Source organism: Camelus dromedarius, chromosome 7, assembly GCF_036321535.1.
Source record: "Camelus dromedarius isolate mCamDro1 chromosome 7, mCamDro1.pat, whole genome shotgun sequence".
Classification (NCBI taxonomy): domain Eukaryota; kingdom Metazoa; phylum Chordata; class Mammalia; order Artiodactyla; family Camelidae; genus Camelus; species Camelus dromedarius.
Window position 1 is genome coordinate 16336461 of NC_087442.1, and position 20027 is coordinate 16356487.

General features: G+C 40.4%; 1 protein-coding gene across 6 annotated transcripts in view; it reads right to left on the reverse strand.

Annotated features, from left to right (window-relative positions):
• CALD1 (caldesmon 1) overlaps positions 1 to 20027 on the reverse strand; it is a 176806-nt gene that overhangs the window by 99314 nt on the left and 57465 nt on the right. For all 6 annotated transcript variants that reach the window (XM_031455415.2, XM_031455422.2, XM_031455414.2 and 3 more), the window contains exon 2: positions 13371 to 13462. The gene's annotated coding sequence lies outside the window, so the exon portion shown is untranslated. The remainder of the gene's footprint in view (positions 1 to 13370; positions 13463 to 20027) is intronic.

The following is a 20027-nucleotide window of genomic DNA, read 5'->3' on the forward strand; positions in this document are numbered from 1 at the left end:
TTAGAAGAGCAAGAGAAATGAAAATTTGGAACGAAATTCCTTTTCGAGAGTTGGAAATACTTTTCCTCGGCAAACTCCAAGAGAGTTAGACGGAAAGACACAGAACGGAACATATCAGATCAGAACAGGCATGTGGTCCCCTCTGCTCTCTAGAGCAAAAGGCAGTGAGAACCGTGGAGGTGAACCCCATGGCAAAGATGGAAATTCTCCACCAATCTGTGTCCTTTTGAGAAAACAAATGCACAGCTTAGCTTAAAAAAAAGCAAAAGCATAAATGTGCTTTTCAAATGCATGCCTGACAGCAGAAGCTACATCTGATGTGGTGAGGGTGGGGTCCTGGCCCCTCTAGAACTATCCAAGAATGGGTAGGGATGCTGAGGAAATGTGAACCCCTCTTACTGGAAATAGTCAGGTGGAGGTGAAATGGCCATCTGTTAGGGCTGTAGTGTAAAGATACTTTTGAGATTCTAAGGCTGTGCTGTCTGATATAGTTGTCACTAGTCACATGAGACAATTTAAATTTAATCAAAATCAAATAAAATTAGAAATTCAGTGCCTTCTCTTCACTAGACCCATTTCAAGTGCTCTGTGGCCACAAGTGTCTAGTGGCTTCCATGTAAGACTGCAGAGAACATTTTTGTCATCACAGAATGCTCTAGTGGACAGTCCTGCTCTAAGGCCTTCCAGCTCCTGATACAAAATGATTATGCTGTGTGAAGTGATGTTATGCGGTTCAGAGACATGAAGATGTTAAGACACAGGCTCTGTCTTCAAAGACCTCACAGTCTTCCAGAGAAGGTGGAATAACATGTGGAGTTTGGTGCAGGTCAGCCTCTTAGAGCACGGATGTGCTCTTTTAATCCCCTCATGAGTAGCCTCTTTGTTCTCCTTCAGGTCTCTTGGATCTGTAGTTTCACTGTGACTGAGCACACTTGCTCCTGAGAAAGTGAAATAAATGCTCAGTGAATGCAAAACAAGCTGAGATACTGAAGAGAGATTGCACTTCAAACCACACAACAAGGCCTAAGAGTGGCTTATTTGGAACAAAAGATCAGAGGCCATCGATCTTCACCAATTATAAACATGGTACAGAGGTCATCCTATTTTACATAGCAGTATTTTTACTTGTGCATGACCCTCTGGCCTTTCTGGTCCATTCAGCTATAAAAATATCAGCAACCCATGAGTCTGCTTTTTGGGATTGGTTTTTCAACTAATATTTCCAATTCAGTGATGGACAACAAGAGCCAGAGCCTTAGCCAGACATCCTGCTAATACAAGACATTAGACATAGTTTAGATGGCAAGATGCAAATCCATTTACAAACTGCTGGGAATGATTCAAAGGTATGTCCTAGAGGTACTGTGTCATTGGCAACATTTTTGTACATGAAGGAAATGCTATTATTGATCTAATTATTCCCTAGTGAATTACTCAACTTCTATTCATCATGATCATCATATGCCTTTATTGGGGTCTGGAATTATGAAGCGTGTTAGAGACTATCTTCTGGGAGTTTATAATCTAAGATGAAAAGCTTTGAAACCAAACCAAGGGACGTTATCCACTATGTCCCTTGGACATAATAGATATGCAATTTAAACATATACATCTGCATAGAGGTTAAATAATGAATTGAAAAGTGCCTAGACTGCTTCCTCCTTCCTTTCACATGAATCATTTAGATGGTAGTTTCACCCATTTGTTAGTTTGGGAGTTTCTGGACTCTCCTTCAAGTAAGGAATGGCTCATAATGCACGTCTACTTAAGACTAGCATGAGACTACAGGATCTCTGAACCATATACTCATTGATAAGAGTTTGTTCTGGTAGCTATATTATTGGAGTTTGTATTTTAATTACCAAGTACATATCAGTCTTCCCTAGAAGACTGTAACCTCCTTGAGGTTGTTACTTGTTTTTGTGATCTCTCAAATTTCTTAACTATTTTTTCTTATAGTTAGCACTAAATTCACGCTTGTTGAATTGAAATGGAGTCCAGGGAATTGCTCATTATTGAATTTAATTGGTAAACAGACGAACTTGGCTGAGACATGATCAAAAGGCTACATCTCCAGTTGAGCTTTTAGTAACCTTGTGGATGGTGGTTCACTATGAAGCTCTATTTTGCATTGTGATTTGTAGTTGTGGTTGTTTTCTTCTAGTGGAGAAGAAACTTGTCTTAGAAAGACATTCTGGTTTTAGGAAAGAGAAGTATTAGACATTTTTAAATTGAGGGAATAAGTTTGTTCTGGGGCAGTCAAAGAAAAAGAAGGACAAAGAAGACATGATGAATAAGAAGAGAATCAGTGTTGAGCTGAAACGTCCCAAACTTCCAAGGTCTTTGGAGATTCCTTGCCACTTCTCCATCATAATTAGAAAACACTGACATTCAGAGCTGATTTAAATGCTTCCATCAGTCTGAAAAAAGCATTGCCTGATTTTACTCTGTAACCAAGCTCAGTAATTAGAAACATAAGGTACTGTTCTGGATGTTTTCTTGGGAACCTACCCTCCCAGGCCTGGTGTCACTACCCATTGGCTACAGGACTTTTATCTTTTCTCACTATCTTTCTTAGGAGCCCCTGCCCAGGTCACAGGAAGAGTGTGAGCTTGCCATGGGCATTCCTGAAAAAACTGGAGACCTCTGGAGCCACTCCAGACTCTAAAATACACGGAAGAAAGTCATTTTGTCAGTCTGTTTTCTTACTGAAGCTCTGTAAATCTGTATTGCATTTGGAAAGCAGTAGTTCAAGTATGGTAAGATAAGGGTTCAAACCAAGAGGTTCAAAAGAAGGATCTTTGTGACAACCAGCTTGAAATGACATCGTTGTCTGTTCCTGAGAACGAGAAAACTATTCTGACAGCTGATTCTAGAGTTCCTCATACTCTTGCTGGGAAACCTGTACTTTGCAAAATGTAGGGTTAGAATATGATCTAAGAAGCAGCAGCAGCAGCTTTTGACTTCTGACAAAATCCACAAAGAAAATGGGAAAAATACTTATAATCAAGGGCTTCAACTCAACAGTCACCTAGCTTGTCAAATTAAAACATGTGGCAACCACCTGCCAAGCATCTTGAAACAACGGTACCTTCTTACTTCTACCTGACCTATAATCTCTTTGGAGCACATTTGTGTTTCCCAGTTTTTCACACTTAAACAATGCTGTCCACACCAAGTATAAAGATGACTAAGCAACTTTGTATTAAGTAACCAAAGCGAGTTCTGCCAATTTTAGAATAATTAAGTTTCTGCAGTCTAATATAAACAGTTCCAAGAACTACATGTGGCCTACCAAGAGTATATATTACAAGTAGTCAACACTGAGGCCAGCTGGCAGACAGATCAACCTATTAAAGTAGAATTGTTCAGAATTCAGAGTATTATTTTTCTTTTCTCCCATTATTTTTTCTGCATCCAACTTTGTTTCTTTGGGAATGTTTTCAAGTATACAAAGCAAGAAACTATTGTGGAATTGCACCTCCTGCAAATGACTGAGCATTTCTCTTGAGATTCTTTAGCACTTACAAGCCAGTGCCATTTCAACCCTGTCTACACAGGCAGCCAAAGCAAAATACAGCAAGTGAATCCACTTTGTTCCCACTCAAGTTGAAGTGCTTGTATTTTGGTTGACCATCAGAAAGTCTACAGTGACCATGAGACAAGTGAATGTATACATTAAGCCATAAGCCCATCGGATACCTGAACTGAAGCGTCTTCTTTTTGACCGTAGATCCTTGTATTGCCTTTACCAGGTAGCTTGCTGGATCAATATATATTACTAATAAGGCTAATGTCATAGGTTTAATCCCACCAGGAATGAGTTAACTATTTGAGAGACCAAAAAATCCTGAACTATTGCCATGTGCTATGACATGACTCTTGGCCAGCTATGTGGCAGGTGTGAACTGACAACTCTGAGTGAAGAAAACAGAGGTGGATAGGCCAACCCATCCCACTATGATCTTCTGGAGAGCGTATGGCCAAATCACTGTGAGTGTGTTATCACACAAAAGCCCCTGCATATTCAACTGCATTATAAACCCTAATGTCTTCTTCACTGTGTTTAAATTCATATATATTCAAGAGTAGTTAAAGGCTCTACAACCACCATCACAAAGAAAACTTCAATAAACACATTCAACAAATATTTATGAAGCAAATGATATTTTGCTAATTTGCTTGGTGTGGCAAATAAGTTGTGAAAGCAACTACCCTGTCCTCACTGTGCTTATTGTCTGATGGTGTAGACAGGCAATAAATAAATGAAATAGTAACTGGGACGAGGGTTAGGAAGGAAAAACACAAGCTGCTCTGAGAGAACTATAGGAATGACTAATGGTTGTCTTTGGGTTAAAATAAGACACAGGCAAGTAATAGCTTTTTTAAACAGAAATGCTATTAATACATATATAGACATGCATTCACAAAGAACATAAATGTGTGAGACTGAAGTTTGCATTTATTAAATATATATCAACATCCATTAAGCACCAGACACTGCTCTTCTAGGTGCTGATACATCAAACGTCTCCACTTCTCTGTCCTACAGAAAAGGGTGGAGAGCAAGGAGCTAGTCAGGTTTGAGGGATGGTGAACTATCCTCACCCTTTCTCTCCCACCTCAGATCTTGTGTAACTAATGTAAAAATAATGATCTGTCAGATACTGTCTGCTGGAATTTATACAGACCCAGAGAATCCAATTTAAGACATTAACTTCACATGGCTAAAGTGGAAGGCATTTCTCTAGAAACCATCCAGCTCAGTGACTGACAATGAAAGCATGTTTCTTACCCGCCATCAAGCCGAAATTTGCTGATTTAAATGAAGCTGGTCCACTTTGTTTTTTTTTCAAATTTTGGTTCATGATTCCAAGAAACGAACAGCCCATAATAAATTTACTCCAGTGGCAGAACATCTCACGACCAGCTTTTCTACTTTGGATACCACAAACAGACCTTTAATTTGTGGACACACAGCCCCTGGACATTCATGAAAACAAGATGTTCTCTTGCTGCTTTTTAAGTTAAACAGATTTAAGTCAGGGTCTCAGCAGAATTTCAAAACCAGATGTTCCATAGCAAAAGGGCTGAACTGACCCCAGCAATGAGAGGCTGTTTCACTTGAACTTGAATATTCTTTCTTAGCAAGATGAATGATCAAATAAACCCAACGTTTACTGCTGTCTCCATTCAAAGACTGCCCTGTGGGTCTGGGCAGGTTAGGCACCCACAGCTCTTGGCTGGGGGGTAAGCTGATGCCCGGGAGGTTTAGGTGCTTGAGTTTTGAATGGGGTTAGTGAGGATGGATGATCTTCCCCTACATGGCACCATCCCGTTTCTCTGTCGACCTTGGAGGCCCTCCATGGCAGGGCTCCACTGGACCCAACACCTGAGTCCTCTCCTGACCCCACCCTCACATGCAAACACAATTCTCAGCCAGGCCAACTCCTTAGACCTGCAACAATCCAGCTGGTATTTCTGCCTCTGGGTCTTTGTCCCTGTTTCCTCTGTCCTGTAACCTGAAGTGCCCTCCACTCCTGCAAATCCCATATATTTTTCTAGCCTGCAGCTTAATCCTATTTTTATTCCAGAAACATCCTCTCTTTCAAGTTCTGCAGCATTGTTGGCACTGTTCATTTTGATGGTCAAGACTGTATGACTTTGCAGTTCACATGTTTCATAACCTCTCTCTCTCCTGAGTGAGTGTGAAGCTGCTCAGTGTCAGGGCCCGCTCTCCGTTGATAACCCCTTACAGCGCCCGGTGTTTTGCTCTGCTTTTATAGATGCATGGGAATGGCTGCTGAGTTGAACTTACTGAAAAGCTTCTGGCCTGAGAATCCAAGTTCCAAAAATGCCACAGCAGTGGCCGCTAGTGCTGCTTGCCCTGTGTTCCTGTTTTACCCTTCTGGGCACCTTACAGAACTGTACTTGCTGGCCTCCTTGTGGTCAGCTGGGGCCAAGTGATTAGCTCTGGCCAATGAGTTGTGAGAAGAAGTGGCATGCCACTTCTAGGGCAGACCATTTAATTGTTGACATGAGACCCTTCAGAAAATTTCTTTCTTTCTACCATAGTCACCAGCAACATTTCCAGATAGTAGCTGTCAGCTGGGTCCCCAAGTAAGGATGACAATGATGTGGACCAGAGACCCCTGCCTATCCAGTATTAGAGAGGAAGCATGAGTGACCTTTGTTGTTTAGGTCACTGAGATTTTGAGTTGTTCCTGATCCTAGCATAACCTAGCTGGTCATAACTGATTTAGCCTTGGTTAACTCAGTCCGTAATGAAAATGATCTTCTGACATTAGGCAGTGCACACTTCTGCTTCATGCAGGTACTCATTCAACTTATCTCTTTCCTCTCCATTCTGTGACGTCTAGTATAGAAATAGGAATAGGTAGGCTAATCAGAACACGGTTTGCAGGTAGGGCCCCAGGGAGAGGAAGGGGCTTACTGGCCCCACCTCCCTCCTTCAGTGAGCTGTAGAACTGCCCTAAACTGTAAATTGCTCACATGTTATGTGCTCGCTCATTTACACCAGGGGTGACACACACAGATGCTTTTAAGGACCCAAGAGAGAAATAGTTGGGGAGTAGTGGCCTATGTGGAAATGGAGAATGCATCCTTAAGAGAATTCAAATTCAAAATTTTAAGAAAACCTTTGCAAATGGGCAAAGGAAGCACATTTGTAGGTCAGTGTGGGCCTCAAGTTGCTAGTTTGTGACCCCTGATTTACACAGTCATCCCTCAATGGCTATCATGTGCCAGGCTAGGCACTAGGAGGACTTACAAGGGCAGACCCACTTCATATACTAGTGCACACTCTAGCTGGAGAAGTTTATTTATTTAGCCAACGGTTATATAGCACACACTATGTACCCAGCACAGTACGGAGAACTTTATAAATATCGATTTAAATCTTTACAACGATCCTTATTGTCTCCATTTTACAGACAGACTGAGGCCCACAGAAGGTGAATCATTTGCCCAAGGTCACAGGGCTAGCAACTGGTAGAGCTAGGAGTTACATTCAGGCGGTGTAGCCCTAGAATTGAGCTCTTCCCCCCAGCCCACCAATCTTTTTTCTTTTAATTGAAGTAAGTTGATTTACAACGTTGTGTTAATTTCTGGTGTACATCATAGTGATTCATTTATACATATATATTCCTTTTCATATTCTTTTTTGTTATAGGCCATTATAAGATGTTGAATATAGTTCCCTGTGCTGTACAGTAGGACCTTGTTGTTTCTCTATTTTATATACAGTAGTTAGTATCTACAAATCCCGAGAGTCTGCGCTTTTATCCACAACACTATGCTAAGTCTCATAAGACCTGTAAATGCATAATAAAAGGTAGCTTGTGGCAAGAACTTCGATGATGAAATGATCCCGTGATTGCCTGAAGGCTCTGTGCTCCTTCACAAACGCGCCTTATAGAAGCTGCTTCCTGCCGGGAGGATTTGGCTTTCTTGATGCTAGAGTGAGCTCATATTTGATGTTTATTAATGAAGTAAAAATAAATCTCCTGTTTATGTTCATTTGGGCTTTGGCAAACTGATTTATTATTTCATGTAAGTGGGTTTCACTTTAGAAAATCAGCTGAATTCATCCTAGAGCCTTAAAAAAAAATCACAACACTTCACACTTTGACCATTTCTTTGCTTTATTCATTTAATTAGCTTTAGACATGAAGCGAAATCATTTAAGTTTATCTGTTTGTGTCCTCTTAGGGCAGACTCAGATTTTGTGGGACCTGAAAATGATTTAGGAGGTCTTTAAGAAAGAGAATATGTTAAATGTAAAAAATTAGGCGGGGGTGTGGCAGGGGCCTGTCCAAGTGAGGGGCCCCATGGCTTAAGTACCATTGATTTCACGGTAAATCACTTTGGGTCTCTCACCTTTGATTCTTATGAGCATTTCAATAAAAATGTCACAAACTCCTACTTGGCTCTTAACTTTTGATTACTTTGATACTGCAGTTATATCCCTCCTTAAAAAATTATTCATGAAAACCAGAATTTAGCAAACAAATAAGGCAGGGGCAATTACGCATCATTCTTCAAAGCAATTTCTAGAAAAGCAGAATCACAGACATAACCAGTGCATTGCAGTGTTTTGCCTATAAGCCACATAATTAAGAATGATAGGTGAATGAGAATAGAGAAATTTAAAATATTATGACTCTTTGCCAAGATGAGGCCAATAAAAAATTAATAAAAGTATAGAAATCACAATTTATGTTAATGAATACATTATTGGAGTCACCACATTTTTCACTGCATTGAATAAAAAGAAGAGAGTCCATGTTATAGAAAAGAATAAACGAGGAACACTAGAATTGCTAATACAGCCCAGACCTAATATAGCACTAGATGGAGGAGTCCCAGTTCAATACACAGCTGTAGAATGAATAAATTAGTGACTGAATATGTATGTTTAAGGAACAAGACAAAGGACAGATGGTGCTAATAGTGGTCACAAGCCTCTCCCATCAACTCCAACTTACAACTATATCTTTTATTTCTAAACCATTAGCCAGCAATCTGGGGGAGGCAGTAGACATGTCCCCAGAGTCTCTCATTATAACAAGTGTCTTTATGTTTATAAATTTTGTAAGTCTGTGATTGAATCAGATTCACAATCATGGGTCTACTATGCTTACGGGAGAAGTTATGTTATTCTTATTTGAAGAACTTGGAGAAAATGCTTTTAGAAGAGCTCCTTACTGCAGTCCCACCACATGTTTATATTCACACCCTCTCTGCATCCTTTAGATGTGATAAACACACTTTTCCCCAAACTCAGGATGCCCCATTCCATGATATGTCATTCTTGGTCATTAAATAACAGGACTCTATGTTAATGTTGGCCTTCTCCATCCCTCTTTAACAAAGTGTTTTCAGCCAAGGATATTAAACTAGTCAACCTCTCTTTTCCCCTGTCAGAGAAACAGCCAGCATCCTGAAATCACAGCTCATTTGTACCATGTTGGCGTGAATATTCAGACTCCATTTGTCTCCAGCTCTTAAAGGCTGGTGTTAGAGTGAATGATAGACATTTTGTTTTGAATTAGCAAAAAGGAGGAGAAAAAAACCTAAGTAATAAGTTTGGCCTTAAAATATCTGTTTCAGGGAATGCAGCTCTGCCTTTTCCTCCAGTAAAAGTCAATTAAAAAAAACCTTAGATTTAATTTGGCATTAAGTTGGACCTAGGATACAGAGAATAGTAGGAAGGAAAATGTCTCAGTCTTTTCTCCCCAGATTGAGCCTTTGAATCCTACTGGAAGATTGTTGCGTGGACTGGTGCAAAATGTTCACAACTTTGTTTTGTTGAATAGCCCAAAACAGAATCTGGAAGCAACTGAGTCTGTGTCCTTGAACCATACAAATCTCATCACAATTGGAACCTCAGACTTCTGATAGTTTTGGTTAAAAGCTAGTGTGATGGTTCTTCTCCTCTTTACTGTGTACTCACTCATACTTTTTGGAACAAAAGGCTGGAAAGGAGTTCTAGACAAGAACTCCTGGCACCATTGTTTTTCTCTCCGCAATCTGTACCCGATCTTGGCTTGCCCACCCTGGCACAACCTCTTTCCATCAATAGCCATGCTAGGCAGGAATGTGTGCTCTCTGGAGGTGCCTCTTAAGGCCAAATGCAATTCCCTCACCAGGGAAACTCCATCATTTGGCCGAAGTTACAAAATCTGCATATGGTGATGTTGGAATGTCCTCTTATCTTCTTTATCATACAAATTTCCAGAATTGGGAAGACCATGGGAACTTGTGTTCCTTGTGTCCCTTCAGTCCCTAACCAAACTTGGGCTTGTTGTGTATTTTCCTTCTTATAATGCACGACAAGGACCTGAGAGCAGTCTCCTGAGGGTGAGCCATCTAGGGAAGAGAGTGGATTCACGATTTTCTATCCTATGAGCCTCGTTCTACAGCCACTACCAGAAAAGACTCTTAGTGTAAGAAAGACCCCCTTCAGATTCTGCTATGACAAGTGTGGGCACACTTGAACTAAAGAGGAGACTGAACACTTTGTCAAGGGTGTCCAGGGAGGCTTGTTCTGCAAAATTCAAGAAAAGAGGAAGGGAAAAAAAAACCCTTCTCTTTCCATTCCATCTGGAGCTTCAACTGACTCCAAAAATACTGGCCCACAGTGGTTATAAAATCACTCATTTATGCTGTTCTAAAACAAGGCAAAGCCTGCTAGGTGCTTATAACTCAAAGCACTCTTACGTGCTCAGAGGAAAATTATCTTTCTCTCCAAATCCTGTAGCTGACTGAAATTAATGAAACACAGTCAGGAGGCACCTCTCCTGGCCACTGGCCACCATTCATTTGGAACCCTCCACCTAGGCCGTTCATGGATTGCAGAACTGTTTTCTCTTGACTTCAGAACTTCTCCTTTCTCATCTTATGTACATAGCAATTTATATAAAAATCACTGACACAGGTGTCATGGACATTTTAGGTAAATGAGTGAAAAATGGCATCTTTTTCCTGGTACTGAAAGACTACCAAGAGCAAAATATGAAAGTGGGTCCTTGAAGAAAGCTGGTATCCCAAAGCTCATTTTTAAGAAATGGATGGAGGTATACAGAGAAAGAGGAAGCTTCCAAACCTCTGAGAGCCTCTTCTGCTAGTAGTCAGACAATCTAAAGAAAGATCAAGGGTTTGTGCTAAAGGATGAGAACCAATGGAGAAAGAAAAATAAATAAATAAAAGAAAAGAAATAACAATTTAAAAAATAAAAAAGAAGTGAATGAATACCTTTCCCCCTTTTGTTTGCATCACATTAAGCAGGAAAAAATTGGGAAATTCAGTGCTGGGGTAAACATGGCCCTATTAGAAATGATATTTGATGGTGGGGCCCAGAGAGAAGCTTGTTATGCCTGTCAAGCCTGGCTTCTCCATGCTTCATCAGCCCCCATTCTGACCTGGCTGTCAAACAGGAAAATGTCACCAAATGGTCTTTGAGGGCACAGGTGGTGTGAGGAGCCCAGCAGTGAACTATGGACTAAAGAGGGCATTCAGTGCAAAGGAGGTACATTCCCCTTAGCTGAGTCCTTCACTGTCTGGACAAGATGATGTTCCCTGGCAATGGAGTCCTAGCCACTTGACCCTGAAAAAGACTTGCTTTCTGTCTCTTTGGACATTAAGGAGTCTAATCCCAGACCTCCTCTATTGTCCGGCCTGATTAGCTCCGATTGGCTGATGAAGAAAGTGGTCCTAAAGGGAGGTGCTGATGTATGAGACCACTGGGCACGCAGCTGGGGAGTCAAACATGCTCATGGGTGGAGTTAGCTAGAGGGGAACAAAGTTGGGTAGGGCCAGCGCCCCAGGAATGGTCTGGGGCATAGCCCCAAAGGAGAGGAGAGAAGAAAGAATAAAATAGGACCAAAGGAATAAGTGGAGAGAGAAACAGATAGATAGGCACATGAGCTAATACACACATTCTTACAAACCCTCTTTACAAACAGTATTTAGATTTCTTCCTCTTGGGAGGGTCTCTCTCCTGTAATTTACCAGGAAAACTTCCTACATGCAATTTCTGGTGGCAGTTTTAAACCACTGCTCCTCTCCTCTGCAGTCTTTCTAGGTAACCTCATTCACGGTCATGGTTATAATTCCTATGTATAGTTTATAACTGTGAAATTCTCTACCTCTAGTTCTCACCTGGGCTTCAGACTTGCATTTCCCTTGCTTTCTAGACACGTGCCTGTGGATATCCCACAGGCCCTTAAACTCAGCAAGGCCCAGTCTAAACCCATTGTCCTTCCTTCTTCACTCCCAAAAGAGTGTTCTCATGGAAGAGGGACCATACCTGGAGTGGGTTCATGCTATTTACTGTCTCCTAACTCTTTGAAGAAGGAAGTAAGTCTCCCGCCATCAGTTAACCATATCTTTCTTTCAGACCCTCTCTCCAGCTTTGACTTATTTCCACCTCTTGGGGGTTGGGGGGTAGATAGCAAGTGAGTAGAAAGCATCACTAATAATCATCAATAAAGGTCGTCCTAAAGCAAATAAATTATAGGCCAGAGACTGCATCTTCTCATCTATCCATTCATTCAGTTATTTAATAAATACTATTACATGCTTACCATTTACAAAACTTCCTCTAGTGCTGCAAAAGATGTAAAAGGCACACTCTTCAATTTCAAAAATTATATAATGTCATAGGGCAATGAGAGATGTATGCAAAGGACTACAACACACTGCAGGAAAACCAAATGTTCTAAGAGTGATGTCAATGCTAAGGGAGTTTAGGAGAGGAGAATCAGAGGGCAGTCCATAGGCCACAAACTAAAAGTCACCATATTAGAGAAAAAAAGATGATGGGGTATTACAGACTAAATTGTGTTCCCCCAAAATTCATGTGTTGAAGTCCTAACTCCCACTACCTTAGAATGTAACCGTATATTGGAGATCAGGTCTTTAAAGAGGTGATTAAGTTATGGTGAATTCATTAGGGTGGGCCTTAGTCCAATATGACTATTGACCTTTTAAGAAGAAATGTTGGACACAAGAATGAGAGATGCCAAACATGTGTGCTGGCAGTGGGATGGCCGGGTGAAGACCCAGGGGAAAACAGCCGTCCACAAGCTAAGGAGTGAGGCCTTAGAAGAAACCAAACCTGCCGACACCTTTATCTTGAACTTCTAGCCTCCAGAACTGTGAGTAAATAAATCTCTGCTACTTAAGCCCAGCCTGTGGTATTTTGCTACAGCAGCCACAGCAAACAGATATAGGGTCCAACCGATGTAATCCTGACCCAGTACTTGCCTGAGAACTGTGCTAAATTCCTGAATATCTTTTCTCCCTACTGGTGCCAACCTTGGGAAAATCGTGAACAAGTGAAGTTTCCTTTAGTTTCTCCATCCTCTACCTTCTGAAATCCCCTGTTTCTTCTCCCTAGGTAGACCTTCTGCTGAAAGAAGTTCTTCCAGGTGAGGAGGATTTGTAGAAAGTGAGGGGGTACTTGTCCCTGACATCACCAGTGTTTGTGCAAAGGGAAGCTTATTCACCCTGGAAGACTGACTTATCATCTCTTTACTCTCTCAAGTCAGCAGTATTCTTCCTCGGAAATAAGAACTTCATTATCGATCAGGGACTGTTTTGCTTAAGATATTATATATGAAGGAAAAAAAAATTTTCTTTTTAAATAAGGCAAAAAAATCAGATTACAAAGCAAGAAAACAATTCCTCCCAAACCTGACAGATTACTTGAGAGGCACAGCAGAAAGCTTGGTTTTTCACAATGCATCTTTAGGTGTAAGAATTTAGAAAATCAGGCAGAGAGGTTATATAACTGCTAATATCAGAGCTCCCCACCCTCCCAACAAAAGCACATAAACTCTACTCACAGGTAAGCAATCAGATGTCCTCTTGTGAACCTCTGGTTGACCACCAATCCTTATGAACTCAGCTGGAAGATCTTGAAGTGTTTTAATGACACCTGGTATAAAAGAAGGATGGAAACATAAATTGAATGAATTTTAGTTAATGTAGTCTGTATATTCTAACATATAATTTCTTCCTCAGGTACTGCTTTTGGTTAGGACCTGAAAGGGGCAATAAAGCATAGATATAAATAGTATTGCACATTTGCATCTTAAAGAAAATAAATACACTTATTACAGAGTCAACTCCTAAATCCTCTAAATAATGGAGGGGAGAAGGAGGTAGAGTTAGTACAAAACAGGGAGTGCTACCAATGCCAATAATGGAAGACAGGAGGTTTTAGGACATAGCCAAGGACACTCGCTTCCCTAAGCTCAACCCTCAAAGCCTTCTAAGCTTCAGACTCAAAGACTCTTTGGACCCTTTGCTTTGTCCAAAGTCTTCTGCTGTCAATGGTCAGGAACCTGACTAACTGGTAGAAGGAGGAGGCTCTGAAAGATTCCAAATAATTATAGAAATGTACTAGTAGATAATCTAGAGTTGACTGTCTTGCACTTGAAACAGTATATATTAAATATCGGAAGGACCAAAGAAATAATGAGCTGTGATAGTAAATCACCATCACACCCCTAAACCTGCCCCAACATGACGCAACCAGGGATGCTACTGGATATGGGCATGGGAAATGCAACTCTGGGTTTTAATGCTTGACTTTCACTGGGTAGAATAATGGGGCTCAAGAGAACCTACCTTGCTTTCCCCCACCCCACCCTCTGCCATTTTGCATTGGAAGAAAATAAAAGCTCATAGAGTTGAAGGGCCTGGCTTGGAATCACACCGCTGGAAACTGACCTTGGATTCCTAGATTCTCATTTCAGTTTTCACAGGTTAAAAAACAAACCAAAACAAAAATCTGTCTAGCATGTTATCAATGGTTTATATTCATCTGAGGAAGGCTGGTTTGCGAACCAGGGATCGGGGAATCTTGAGGGGCTCGTAAATTAGTCAGCAAAACCAGGTGCCGTCATTTCTTTATTCCTGAGCAGTCAGGCCATCCTTAGCTCCCCTCTCTCAACCTCTACCATCTCTTCCTATGCGTGCCAGATGCACACGTCTGAACAGCTGTTGTATTGTGATACATCTAGAGTATCTTGCTCAGCATTCTGGGGATGTGGGCCCCGATCTTAAGAAGTCTAATATCTAGTTGGAATGATAAAACATATAAGTACACTTGTAGGTTACAATGCCAGAAAGTGATCAGAGCTCCAAATCCCATTTAAATTCCTTTTCTTCTACTGTTGGCCAAGTTTTGCAGGACTTTTCTATAAATCTGAGGAAAAGGGGACAAGAAAATCTGTGAGACGTCTCGTAGCTGGGAAATTTGCCTAAACTTATAATCTGGTTCCTTCCAGCTCCTAGGCCCCTGCCAGCATGCAGCAGGGCATCAAGAAATTTTGTTGAATGAGTGAACAAAACCCATGGATGAGTTTCAGGGGGGATTATGGACTCCTCAACGCTGTAGTCCAAGTTTTGTGTGTATTAACTTTCGTTAGCTTTCAGCGATTTCTCAAAGTTGTCTCTGCTCCCTTCTCCCTCTCCCCAAATTAAGAACCACTTGCTGAACAACTAGCACAGCACTAGAGGATGGAGTTTAGATGAGAACATATTACAATGTGTGTTCCTGTGAGTAAATTTACAAACAGTTATGGACGAGTACCCTCTATGTGCCAGGAACATATGGGGGATGGGCCAATGAATAAATAGCCATTCTGCCTGGTTTCATGGCACTTATGGTGTACTATCCCCCTGGAGTAGAAGTTCTCAGACTGGCTGCATATCAGAATCTTCTGGCGGAGCTTTTTAAGAAAATACCATCTGGGATTCTCCGAAAATGTGCCCAGGAACTTGCACTTAAAGAAGTTCCCTACATTCAGATGCTGATGTAGATTATAACACCCACTCCACACAGGCCTCCCATCCTTGCCCCTCAGGCTTCAACGGACAAAGGCATAAGAGACTAGAAGAAAACAAGGAGTTACCTGCCTGGATTGTGAATGAACAAATTGAGAGATTTAAATTTGTAGAGAAAAAAGTCCAGAGTACTGTCCCCAAGCCCTCTGGCAGGGTCAGGATTTATTTGTCCATTTTCCCTTTTCCTGCTCCCCATTCCCTCAGTATTTTTATTTTTAAAATTGGGAATGAAAAAATACAGGAATCAGGGAAAAAAATTTTTTTGTCTATAGAGTCTGTGTATATGTTTATGAACCATCTTGTGAGTGAGAAAAACATAGAAAAGCTTTTGAGAGAAACCATACAGGGAATGACAAAGTGACTAAAAACAGAGTTTGTCTTCAGATATACTTTCTATTTTCAGATTTAGGATGGAAGAGCCAGAAAGTTGATGATCTTACTTCCTGTCCTAAGATCATTCTCTACCGGCAGCTACCTTGCAACTTCAGATAGATGCCTGGGTGAACCAATGCTCACTGGATCCCTTTAGGTTTTTTATTCGGTGCCCAGCACAGGGATTCCAACTGACCTGGCTCAGAGCAGTTGCTGAAATTCTCTGCAGGCAAAGCTAAGTCTAGACCGGACATGGGAAGGAAGGAAACGACTGGTGATGGAGGAAGAGGGGATGGGAGAGAGAGCTGGACGGCGGTGTTAGGTAAATGAGCCTGTCTTCCTTCCACAGTCCCCTTCCCAGCCAGTGGCAAACAGCCAGGTGCTATTTATTGCTCCTTTGATTGAACTGTCTGCTCAGGCATGTGGGGAAATTTGGGTTTTATAGGAAAGCATTCACTATGGGATAATCAAGATGTAATAAAAAGAAAGGAGGAATTTCTCTCCTTTCAATCAGCTTTCTAGTTCTCCAAGAGGGGTACTTTTCTTAAAACCCTCAGGAAACCTCTAGCTAAAGCCTTGCAGTAGCATGAAAAACAGAAACTAACACCTTCCCAGGTTACACAAATGGAAAAATACTGACAATACATACTTGCAAAAAGTGGTTAAAATTCTACTTTAAAATTCCTATCACAAGTGTTTACAGAAAGATGCCTTTTTCCAAAGGAATGCCAAGGGGTTGTGTGAAGGGGAGGGTCTCAAATGATAACTTACTATAATAGGGAGTTATTACAAAGCTTAAATTAGGGATCCTTATAATCCTAATAAATTAAAGTGATTAACTTCACGTAGTGAAGAAGAAGAATCAGGTTTTCATTAATTTATAATTTTGCCTTGTGCCTTGAATTAGGACCCTTTGATTTCAACATTAATATTTATATTAAAAAATCCCCCCATGGCTCTTTTATAATAGTCTCTGCCCTCATTATGGAGATACTAATAACTACTGTGTATTAAGAGTTTTAGTGCCAGGCCCTGCGCTAAGCTCCTGGCGCACATCCATTTCATTTATCACTATAACCACCTTGTGAGAAACATGTTCTTAACTTAGGAGAAGCACCGAGAGGTTTGTTGTGTTGAAGATGTTTGCCGAAATTCACCCAGGTAGTAAGTAGTGAAGCCAGTATCCAAACCCAGGGGCTGACCCAGCCTGATGGGTGTAGGGGAAGGTTACAATTCACCTATTCATTGAGTGAGTACTCTGAGCCAGGACGGGCCACACAGTGATGAGCAAGGACTCTGCTTTCACAGAGCTTACATTCTGGTGGGGTACAGACAACAAACATGTTTTCAATAGTGAGTAAACAGAAGAGCTACGACACGATAGAGGGCCACTGGAGGCCCGCTGGACATTGGACAGTGAGGGATGGTCTCTCCGAAGAGGAGATATCTAGGCTGAAAGTAGATTTCTAGGAAGGAGTTACTCATGTGAAGAGTGTTCCTGGAGAAGCCCTTGAGAATCCTGGTGTGAGGTAGAGGGTTTTATGAGATGACTGTGTGCTCTGTGATCATGAAACCCTTCCAAGTTATTCAGTTCACATGGGATTCAGGCTTATCTGTCCATTAGCAGAATGTGCAATGCTGAAAGATGTGCTGACTAAAGGGACTTACAACAGAATGATTCTCAGGGTACCATCTTTGCCAGAACACACGAAGGTGGCAGAGGTGCTGGTAATCTGTCCCTACCCATAGGGGAGATTGCCAGGGATACACATGCCACCTGTGCACCCAGTGCCCAGAACAAGAGAGGTCCCCCTGCACTCCTGTTCACGAGGTGAATTTGAAGAGAGCTGCTTTCTGTGGGTTTATATGAGCTCCTCTCAGGCTTGTGCTTTGGAGAATAAGGCAGAATAGTTCTTAATAATTGAAGAATGAAAAGCTTGGAATGGGAAAGGAATGGTAAGAAGCTATTTCCGTCTGAGTTGGCAGGAAGTCACATAATTTGTGGGGATGGAAATTAAAATAAAATATTTAAAAATAGAACTATGGGTTTTAGTCAAAATGTGCCAGCAACAATAAAACATTGATAATTGTCTCTTGTGAATTGTCTCTGTTTTACGTTTATAGTTGAATATGGGAGCTAGGCGTATTTTAGAAGGGAAGAAAAATGTGATCTCAGGGAATTTGGGTCACTTAAGTAAATACTAATGAGTGAATTGACCTTGACCAAGTCATTTAAGTGCTCTTGGCCCCTCAATTCTTTCATCTGTAACATGAAGCATTTGGAATGGATTTTTAAGATCTCTCCAACTCAGATTGCTTATGTATAATTCTATGATCTTTTAAGGAAAAAAAATGTATTGTGTATGTCTTAGTATTTGTGAATGACCTTGTTATGGTTGTGAATAAAATAAGTTCAATCAAGTTCACCCTTTTCAGCATCTAACAGGATGCCCAGAGAAGGATATTGCTTTTCAGAAACCACCCACCCCACCTCTTCTCCATTATTTCTAAGAGATGAGTGTATTTTATAGCTCTGAGAGAAATGATAACGTATCAAATAATAATATCTATAATTTACTGAATGCCTACTATGTAAAAGGTACTTGGTATCATTATCTAATTAACCTTCAAAAGAAAACTGTGAAACTAGTTGTTTTTTGTATCCCATTTGGAAGTAAAGAGACAGATTCAGATTCACTGTCACATAGTTAATAAGTAGAGTTGAAACTGCAGCCCAGATTTGTTTGACTCCGAAGATCTTTCCATGACTGAACACACAGTAGAAAGAACAAGAGTACATAAGAGAATAAGAAAACAAGCAGAACGTTTCTGAAAAGCACAGCAGAGTTTTCAGCAGTCTCATGGAGCTAAGTAAGAAGAACTCAAAGTTCAAGAAGGAAGAATCATTTTGGAATTAATATATCTATTTCCTAATTGTGGTGGTTGTTACACAACAGTCTGCATTTGTCAAAACTTATAGAACTGTACACTAAAAAGAATAAATTTACTATGTATAAATTATACTTTGATAAAAAAAATGGAAGCAAGGGGAAAAAAAGAAGACAAGGTCTTGGGACACAAGCTCACTTAGACCTTTGGAGAGTTCACCAATGGAGAAGGGGCAAACTAGGGTCGATGGGAGTCACACAAAATGGCAAATGAGTTTCAAATCACCTCAGCCCTAATTCAACTAAAGTGAATTTTCTCAACTCTATAAAACTACCAGAAGACAGAGTAACTCAACCTGGAGTTGAGTAACATCACGCAGCACCTTAACTGGATATCCATATGGGAAAAAAGAAAACCAAATCTTGACTTTTACTTAACATCATACCCACCTCCACTCCAGATTGATTGTAGACCTAAATGTGAAAATTTACACATTAAAGCTCTCAGAAAAAAGAAGATGCCCGCATGATACCGGGATAGGCAAAGATTTTCTAAACAGGATGTGTAAAGAATTAACCATAAAGGAATAAAGTCGATAAACTGTACTGCATTGAAAGTAAGAACCATGAAGAGAGTGGAAAGGCAAGCCACAGGTTGAGAAAGTATATATTAGCAAAACATATCTGACAAAGAACTTGTATCTAAACATACAAAGAATTCTTACAAATCAATTTTTAAAAAGATATATAACTCAATAGGAAAATAAGTAAAGACTTTAATAGGTACTTTATAAAAGAGGATATTAAAATGGCCAATAAGCACATGAAAAAGTGCTCAATCTCACTAATCATTAGAAAAAATCAAATTCAAATTTCACACCACTAGAATAGCTAAAATTTAACAGACTGACAATTCAAAGTTTTGATGAGCAATTGTTAAGTCTCATGCACTGCTGTGGGAATGTAACTTGGTACAATTACTTAGGAAAAAATATTTGGCAGTATCTGCCTAAGCTGAATATTTGTATATCCTGTGACTCAGAAATACTACTCCTAGGTATATACACAACAAAGATCCATGCATATACATATCAGAAGACATGAACAAGAATGTTTACAATGGGGCTATTCATAACAGCCACAAACTGGAAATCACCTTAATGTCTAGCAATAGTAAAATGGATAAACTGCGGTAGGCAAACAATGAAATGCTTTATTGCAAACTAGAATGATCTAAGTATCACTCAGGCAATGAATCTCAGAAATGTAATTTTAAGCAGCAGAAGCTGGACAACAAAAAAATTTCTATAGGATTCCATTAATATAAAATTCAAAAACAGACAAAACTAATACTTGGTGTTAGAAATCAGAATGATGGTTATCCTGGGG